Genomic DNA, 10,351 nt, shown 5'->3' on the forward strand with positions numbered 1-10,351 from the left:
GCAGGGACGCGGCAGCGCTCGGGCGGCGCGAGCGGATGGAGAGGCGCACGGGCGGGCGGAGGCGGCGGGCGGGCCGCGCGGATGACGGCGGGAAGCCACGTGGCAAGCCACGGTTGGCTGTGGGCGCGGGCGTGGATGTGTCCGGCTGCGGCTGGACGCGTCCGGCGGTGGAGAGGGAAAAATCTAGGGTTAGGGGGGAAATGATCCGGAATTTCGGGGGAGAGGGCATATTTATAGGTAGAGGGAGCTAGGAGAGTCCAAATGAGGAGCGGTTTTTGCCCACACGATCATGATCGAACGACCGAGAGCATGGAGAGGAGTTAGATGGGTTTTGGGTCACTTTGGAAAGGGTGTTGTGCTGCAAAGAGAGAGGGGCTTTACGGTTACCCGGTTAACTGTTGGAGTACCAAACGACCTCCAAATGGCACGAAACTTGACAGGCGGTCTACCGGTGCTATACCGAGGCCGCTTAGCAAGACTCGGTCCATTCCGAGAACGTTTAACACCCGCTCACAACAGGAGACAAAAGGGGAACGCCGGAGCATAGGAGCGCCGGATTGCGAAACGGACAACGGGGAAAATGCTCGGATGCAAGAGACGAACACGTATGCAAAATGAAATGCACATGATGACATGATAAAATGCAACACGCAAGCAAATGACATGGCAACAACGGCGAATAACTGGCAGACACCTGGCGCATCGGATCTGGGGCGTTACAACACTCCTCCACTAACAAGAGATCTCATCCCAAGATCTTAGGACCGAGACGGAAGGAAAAAAGGATGAGGTGAAACAAGAACTCAAGAGAAGAAGCAAGGAATCGAGAGCACTCGAGAAGAAGAGAGGAACGACGAGAATGACGGGAATCGAAAGCTCACGGAATCAGATAGACTGTGAGAACAACTGCGGTTAGAACAAGATAAGAAACGAATAAGACTGAAAGGATTTAGGCAGCACTCCGGCTAGAACAAGGAGGAATAGAACACGAGCTTGAGAAGATGGAATGATACCTGACGAGAGGAATAACACAATGCCTCCGGAAGAATTGAAAAGAACTTAGAAGGAAGGATTGAATGGAGTTGTTGAGAAAATCAACAACGAAAGAATAAGCTTGTTGTGGTCTTATAGGTAACAACTCAAGATCATAAGGTGATAACCGGCCACAAACGGAAAAGATTGAATAGCTGAGAAAAACAAAGAAATGCAAAAATCCATTTCAAAAGAATACGGAGAATTAGTTGCACTTCGAAACGCGAGAAGAAAAGGATACTTGAACTCTACCAGCAAGAATCTTGATGAACTCTTGAGAAATGAATTAAATCATGAAGAACCACCATGAAGAACTCCGGTAACAAAAGGATGATAAGATAGAATGAAGGATGAAAGAATAAGATGAGCCTTGCGATGATTTGGATGGAGGTTCCGACGAAATGACCGAGGAAATTTGAACTCCGGAAAAGAAAAGATGAAACACTTGGAACTAGAATTTATTCAACAAGAACAAACTCCGAAGGAAAAGATTACTCACTTGGATGAAATAAGAATAAGATTTATTGAATGCTTATCCTTCATCAGATTTAATTGATGACAAGCAAAGGATTTTGCATATTACTTATTCTTCTTGAAAAAGGATTGAGAAGGGATAGCACCAAAATTGAGAAAGTCTTCATGAACCACCGGTAGGATTGAAAGATCGAATGGATTGATATGATAATCAAAGGAAAAGAATCTTGAACGAACCACCGTTAGAAATGAAAATGAACGAAGAAAAGAGAAAGAATCACCGGGAAGAATTAGAATAACCAATGAGCAAGAGGGAATTTAGATGCAAAAGAACAAAGAGATCAATAGCTGATTAACGAACACTTGAACGAAGCACCGGGATAATTAGAGGACGATAGTTGGAATGATGGCCTCCGGTGAAAAGAAATGGAAAAATAACTCCTGACAAACTCCAGATGGGAAAGAAAAGAATATCTGACAAATGGAATAATTCGATAGGATAACAAGAAGCTAGAACCGCGAAACTTCGAGAGAACAGACAAGATTTAGAGGAAAAACTCTTCTTCGATCTTCAAATGACGACGAGAAACACCACCAAAATTACTGAGATACTCCGGGAGAAAGAAAAACGAAAAGGTTGAGCCAACAATGAAATGATTTGAAGTCGATCTTGGAAAGGCATCTGACTGATGAAATTCATACTTACGTCACCCTTGAAAAGAATTGAGAATAACTCCGGGGGAATTAGAAGAGTCAGGTAAGATCCTGGAAAAAGACCTGTGGGTTAGGGCCCACTGAAGAGATAACACCGTTGAAAAGGATTGTTGAATAGATAGATGAAGCACCGGAACAATTGAAATATTTGAATGAGGTGACAACCTCGAATTAATTCGAACACAGACGAATCTCCTGAGATGTCTTCCGAACTCCGGAAGGATAAACTGGCGAGAGGCGAACGAGCAGGGAAAACACTTGAGCCGAGGAAAAGAATACGATCGACAATGAAAAGCTAGAATTGAGTCCACCAGAAAATAGATGAAGAATGACCACCGAGACGCGAATTCACCGGTTGAAATAATTGAGTAAAGACTGAAGAGGCTCTGCACGAATGAGATAGATGGTCGAGAGTGAGTCAGACTCCGGGAAGAAAAGGGTGGGAAGGCGGGAAAACAAAAGCAACTTGGAAGGGGAAATCGACGAATATCTTGAAGAGAAAGCACCGGTTGAAATCATTGAGGAGACAGAGCAAAAACTTCGCACGAGTAGGATGGATACTCGATTACGGACTCCGGTTCCGAGATGAAAATGGGTGGGCGGGTGGGAAAAGAAAACCACTGAGGATTGACAAAGATGAAGAGGCTTGAGTCAACTCGACGAGAAATTCACCGGATGAAAAGAGACGAGAACCAACGATCGGAAAACCAACTGCGTGATCCTAAAGAAAGTTTGAAAAGGGGAAGAGGAGTAATTCAAAACACCTACGTCAATATTCCTTACCAGAGCGACGAAGGGGCTGAGGAGTAAAAAGAATTCCTACTCTCCAATATAACTAGACTCCGAAAACAGTTTTCTTCTAGACTCAACAACGGCCAAACTACATGATCAATCAAGGGGGCTCCTATGGTCGGTCGAGGCTCTGACACCAACTTGTCACGCCCAATATGCGACCCTATCCAAAAGGAACTCGAAGGTCCCACCAAGGATAGACCCGCATATTGAAACGCTTTTGCAAGGTGGATATCATTACATCAACATTACATAATAGATGGGGATACATACAAGAGGCATACAATGCCACACGAATACAACATCATCATACATAAGAGCATCATCCGACTACGGATGAAACACAAACAGAAACTCAAACGACATCCACCATGCTAGCCCAGGCTGCCGACCTGGAACCTATCCCTGATCGAAGAAGAAGCAGAAGAAGAACTCAACGCAAGCAAGCATCGCTCTCGCGTCATGATCATCGCATAACATGTACGTACAACTGTTGTTGTAGTAATCTGTGAGCCACAAGGACTCAGCAATCCCATTACCATGGGTATCAAGACTAGCAAAGCTTAAAGGGAAAGGAAGGGGTAAAGTGGTGAGGTTGCAACAGCGACTAAGCTTATATGGTGGCTAACATACGCAAATAAGAGCGAGAAGAGAGCAAGCAGAACGGTCGTGAAGCTAGCAATGATCAAGAAGTGATCCTGAACTCCTACTTACATCAAACATAACACAGAAACCGTGTTCACTTCCCGGACTCCGCCGAAAAGAGACCATCACGGCTACACACGCGGTTGATGCGTTTTAATTCGGATCTGGTGTCAAGTTATCTACAACCGGACATTAACAAATTCCCATCTGCCTCTAACCGCAGGCACGGCTTTCGAAAGATTATACCCTGCAGGGGTGTCCCAACTTAGCCCATGACAAGCTCTCGCGATCAACGAAGGAATAGACCTTCTCCCAGGAAGACCCGATCAGACTCGGAATCCCGGTTTACAAGACATTTCGACAATGGTAAAACAAGACCAGCAAAGCCACCCGATGCGCCGACAAATCCCGATAGGAGCTGCACATATCTCGTTCTCAGGGCACACCGGATGAGCGAAGCGTACAGGAACCGACGTAACCCAAGTTGCCAAGGGATGGCCCCGCACGGTGCTCTAGTTCGGACCAACACTTAGACAAGCACTGGCCCGGGGGGGCTAAAATAAAGATGGCCCTTGGGTTGGCCGACCCAAGGGAAAGGGTAGGTGGTGGTGAGGCAAATGGTAAAACCAAGGTTGGGCCTTGCTGGAGGAGTTTTATTCAAAGCGAACTGTCAAGGGGGTCCCATAAATCACCCGACCGCGTAAGGAACGCAAAATCCAGGAATATAACACCGGTATGATGGAAACTAGGGCAGCAAGAGTGGAACAAAACACTAGGCAAAAGGCCGAGTCTTCCACCCTTTACCAAGTATATAGATGCATTAATAATATAAGAGATATTGTGATATCCCAACCAAAATCCTATCCACCATGGAGAAATCTTCAACTTCACCTGCAACTAGCAACGCTATAAGACGGGCTGAGCAAAAGCGGTAACATAGCCAAACAATGGTTTGCATAGGAAAGGTGTCAAAGGTTAGAGGTTCATGGCAATATGGGATGGCTTGATGAGCAAAAGATAGGTAACGCAGCAAAGCGATAGAACGAAGCAACTAGCATAGCAATGATAGTAGTGAGATCCAGGGTAGCGGTCATCTTGCCTGAAATCCCGCAAGGAAGAAGAACGAGTCCATGAAGAAGATGAAGCCACGAATACGAACCAAGCGTAGACGAACGAATCATCACGATCGCAACGAAACAGGAACTATCGAAAAGAAGCACACAACATAGTAAACACACCACACATGAACATGACATGATGCACAACAAGCATGATGCATGACAAATCTACATGAAGCTACTCATGGCAAGAGATGATGCAAACAAGAGCAACACATCAAGGCAAGTTTAAATGAGGTCGGGAACAACATATAACAATTCCGGTAAATCCTCATATGCATATTTCGAAATTGGTCCAGATCTGAATAAACCTTATGTTCAAGTTGTTAAACAGCAAGTTAAGATGCACAAAGATGATCTACACGAGATTCTAGTCAAGTTACATATGAAGTTCATTTGGTTCGGAGCTACGACCTAGAAGATATGAGCAAAACAAGATAAACATGGCATTGATGCAAAATGCACCCAAACATCAAGAAAACACCTCAAAACAAGGATGCAACATGATAATATGAAGCTACATGCAAAATCAAGCAAGTTTCATATAGAGCACACTCAAAACGGAGCAACGGTTCAACACACAAACATGAAACAAGTTTAAAGGACAAGCTGTCCAAAACAGCAACTAGGCATATTGCAAGCATCAAAACAATATTCTATAGGACCACAACATAATAACAAAAGGCATGGGCATGATGTACAGGTAAAGCATTACAAAACATGAACGCCGAGCTATCTCCATAAATCACTAGAACATGCTCAAACACACATGGTAAGATTGCAAGTTATTACAATTCAGACTTTGCAGAAAATAACATCACGATGCAATGTTTAGAGCTATCAAACAACATGTTACAGGAACTTATCATGGCAAACAAAGGCATGGCATGAATCTACTCAAATCATAGATCAAAAGACCCTTACTGACCATGAGCCAAAAAGGATCAGAAAATATGATGGCACCCACGTAAACATGGCAAGTTATATTACAGATTCAAACATGGCAGAAACAGAATTGTGAAGGCATGTAGATGAGCTTGTGCAACTCACTACAGAGCAATACAAGGCATGGCAAGGCAACCAACAGTAAGAAGGCATGTTTGTGAAGCTAAGCATGGCAATAGAGAGGTCATAGGGTGCATGGATCACTAGCAAAACACATGGGAACAAGTGAACTTAATGTAAACAGGCTGACAGCAACATTATGAAGCAACTTTGAAGCAAGATATGAACAAGCTACGACAAGCTATAAATGCAACCAGGGGCATGGTTGGATAGAGCATGACATGTAGATCAAAACATATTTATACAACATCTCCAGATTATGCATAGAATGATTAGTATCAACATGTTTATATAGCATCACGAAATAACAGATTCAACCTAGCAAAACAGCAACATCATGTACACTACTTAACAAGCTCGATTCACTCACCACAAGTCATTGCATGACAAGATAAGCATAGCATCATCAAGAAGACATGTTTGTGAAACAAACCAAGTCAAAAACAAGTCCATAGGATGCAAGGATCAACTATAGCAACCTTGGCCAAATTGAATAACATGTAAACAATCTGCCAGGAAACATTTTGAAGCAAAAGTAGAGCACGAAAATGACATACTAGACTACTCCATAATTGCAACAAGAGGCATGAATGGATAGACAATAACCACATGTTCAAAAGACCCTTACTGAAGTATCTCAAAATATGCATGGATCTCTCTGTAGCATCAAGTTTACATGGCATCAAAATAACAGCAGAACAGGGACTAAAATCAGCAACATCACGATGCCTAGTTTGCATGCTTGTGCTAGTCACCACATTGATCACAAAAATACATGGCATACACTACTGTAAAGAAGACATAGCATAGATCAAAACACATGTAGACATCAACCTCATAGGATGCACACATCAATCATGGCAAAAATGACAAATGAGCTCATTCTGATAACAGACAACAGAAAACATTATGAAGCACTCTTACAATGATGATTTAGGCATCAAGATGACCTCAAATGAATATAATGCGCTGGAATTAAATGATGTACTCGTCGAGGCAAACAATTTGACATATTACACGCACAAAACGGAGCTACGGATGCAGAGATGTGATGCAATGAAGATGCAACAGAATTAATGGCAGAATATGACAGTGGAATTCGCGGGAGGAGAAGAAAGTCAAAACAATATTCTATAGGACCACAACATAATAACAAAAGGCATGGGCATGATGTACAGGTAAAGCATTACAAAACATGAACGCCGAGCTATCTCCATAAATCACTAGAACATGCTCAAACACACATGGTAAGATTGCATGTTATTACAATTCAGACTTTGCAGAAAATAACATCACGATGCAATGTTTAGAGCTATCAAACAACATGTTACAGGAACTTATCATGGCAAACAAAGGCATGGCATGAATCTACTCAAATCATAGATCAAAAGACCCTTACTGACCATGAGCCAAAAAGGATCAGAAAATATGATGGCACCCACGTAAACATGGCAAGTTATATTACAGATTCAAACATGGCAGAAACAGAATTATGAAGGCATGTAGATGAGCTTGTGCAACTCACTACAGAGCAATACAAGGCATGGCAAGGCAACCAACAGTAAGAAGGCATGTTTGTGAAGCTAAGCATGGCAATAGAGAGGTCATAGGGTGCATGGATCACTAGCAAAACACATGGGAACAAGTGAACTTAATGTAAACAGGCTGACAGCAACATTATGAAGCAACTTTGAAGCAAGATATGAACAAGCTACGGCAAGCTATAAATGCAACCAGGGGCATGGTTGGATAGAGCATGACATGTAGATCAAAACATATTTATACAACATCTCCAGATTATGCATAGAATGATTAGTATCAACATGTTTATATAGCATCACGAAATAACAGATTCAGTCTAGCAAAACAGCAACATCATGTACACTACTTAACAAGCTCGATTCACTCACCACAAGTCATTGCATGACAAGATAAGCATAGCATCATCAAGAAGACATGTTTGTGAAACAAACCAAGTCAAAAACAAGTCCATAGGATGCAAGGATCAACTATAGCAACCTTGGCCAAATTGAATAACATGTAAACAATCTGCCAGGAAACATTTTGAAGCAAAAGTAGAGCACGAAAATGACATACTAGACTACTCCATAATTGCAACAAGAGGCATGAATGGATAGACAATAACCACATGTTCAAAAGACCCTTACTGAAGTATCTCAAAATATGCATGGATCTCTCTGTAGCATCAAGTTTACATGGCATCAAAATAACAGCAGAACAGGGACTAAAATCAGCAACATCACGATGCCTAGTTTGCATGCTTGTGCTAGTCACCACATTGATCACAAAAATACATGGCATACACTACTGTAAAGAAGACATAGCATAGATCAAAACACATGTAGACATCAACCTCATAAGATGCACACATCAATCATGGCAAAAATGACAAATGAGCTCGTTCTGATAACAGACAACAGAAAATATTATGAAGCACTCTTACAATGATGATTTAGGCATCAAGATGACCTCAAATGAATATAATGCGCTGGAATTAAATGATGTACTCGTCGAGACAAACAATTTGACATATTACACGCACAAAACGGAGCTACGGATGCAGAGATGTGATGCAATGAAGATGCAACAGAATTAATGGCAGAATATGACAGTGGAATTCGCGGGAGGAGAAGAAAGTCAAAACAATATTCTATAGGACCACAACATAATAACAAAAGGCATGGGCATGATGTACAGGTAAAGCATTACAAAACATGAACGCCGACCTATCTCCATAAATCACTAGAACATGCTCAAACACACATGGTAAGATTGCAAATTATTACAATTCAGACTTTGCAGAAAATAACATCACGATGCAATGTTTAGAGCTATCAAACAACATGTTACAGGAACTTATCATGGCAAACAAAGGCATGGCATGAATCTACTCAAATCATAGATCAAAAGACCCTTACTGACCATGAGCCAAAAAGGATCAGAAAATATGATGGCACCCACGTAAACATGGCAAGTTATATTACAGATTCAAACATGGCAGAAACAGAATTATGAAGGCATGTAGATGAGCTTGTGCAACTCACTACAGAGCAATACAAGGCATGGCAAGGCAACCAACAGTAAGAAGGCATGTTTGTGAAGCTAAGCATGGCAATAGAGAGGTCATAGGGTGCATGGATCACTAGCAAAACACATGGGAACAAGTGAACTTAATGTAAACAGGCTGACAGCAACATTATGAAGCAACTTTGAAGCAAGATATGAACAAGCTACGGCAAGCTATAAATGCAACCAGGGGCATGGTTGGATAGAGCATGACATGTAGATCAAAACATGTTTATACAACATCTCCAGATTATGCATAGAATGATTAGTATCAACATGTTTATATAGCATCACGAAATAACAGATTCAGCCTAGCAAAACAGCAACATCATGTACACTACTTAACAAGCTCGATTCACTCACCACAAGTCATTGCATGAGAAGATAAGCATAGCATCATCAAGAAGACATGTTTGTGAAACAAACCAAGTCAAAAACAAGTCCATAGCATGCAAGGATCAACTATAGCAACCTTGGCCAAATTGAATAACATGTAAACAATCTGCCAGGAAACATTTTGAAGCAAAAGTAGAGCACGAAAATGACATACTAGACTACTCCATAATTGCAACAAGAGGCATGAATGGATAGACAATAACCACATGTTCAAAAGACCCTTACTGAAGTATCTCAAAATATGCATGGATCTCTCTGTAGCATCAAGTTTACATGGCATCAAAATAACAGCAGAACAGGGACTAAAATCAGCAACATCACGATGCCTAGTTTGCATGCTTGTGCTAGTCACCACATTGATCACAAAAATACATGGCATACACTACTGTAAAGAAGACATAGCATAGATCAAAACACATGTAGACATCAACCTCATAGGATGCACACATCAATCATGGCAAAAATGACAAATGAGCTCGTTCTGATAACAGACAACAGAAAACATTATGAAGCACTCTTACAATGATGATTTAGGCATCAAGATGACCTCAAATGAATATAATGCGCTGGAATTAAATGATGTACTCGTCGAGGCAAACAATTTGACATATTACACGCACAAAACGGAGCTACGGATGCAGAGATGTGATGCAATGAAGATGCAACAGAATTAATGGCAGAATATGACAGTGGAATTCGCGGGAGGAGAAGAAAGTCAACCGAGGATATCCAATCGGATCTGGCGTGCGGAAGCCGAGGACGACGCCGGAGATGAGGACCGGAGCTCCGGCGGCGGCGCTAGAGGTTCGGGGCCTGCCGGATAGGGGCGGATCTGGCCGGGGCGACGAGAAGCGGCGGCGGAGGAGCTCTGGCCAGAGCTCGGCCGAGCGGCGGCGGCAGTGGGGCCGAGGCCAGCGCGGATGCTTGGGAGGAGCTCTGGGCGGCGCGACGCCGGAGGAGCTCCGGCAGGAGGAGGGCGGAGCCGGACGCGGGGGCCGGGGCGCCGGGCGGCGCCGGGACGGAGCGGC

The sequence above is a fragment of the Triticum dicoccoides genome, chromosome 4B (genome assembly GCF_002162155.2).
Source record: "Triticum dicoccoides isolate Atlit2015 ecotype Zavitan chromosome 4B, WEW_v2.0, whole genome shotgun sequence".
Lineage (NCBI taxonomy): Eukaryota > Viridiplantae > Streptophyta > Magnoliopsida > Poales > Poaceae > Triticum > Triticum dicoccoides.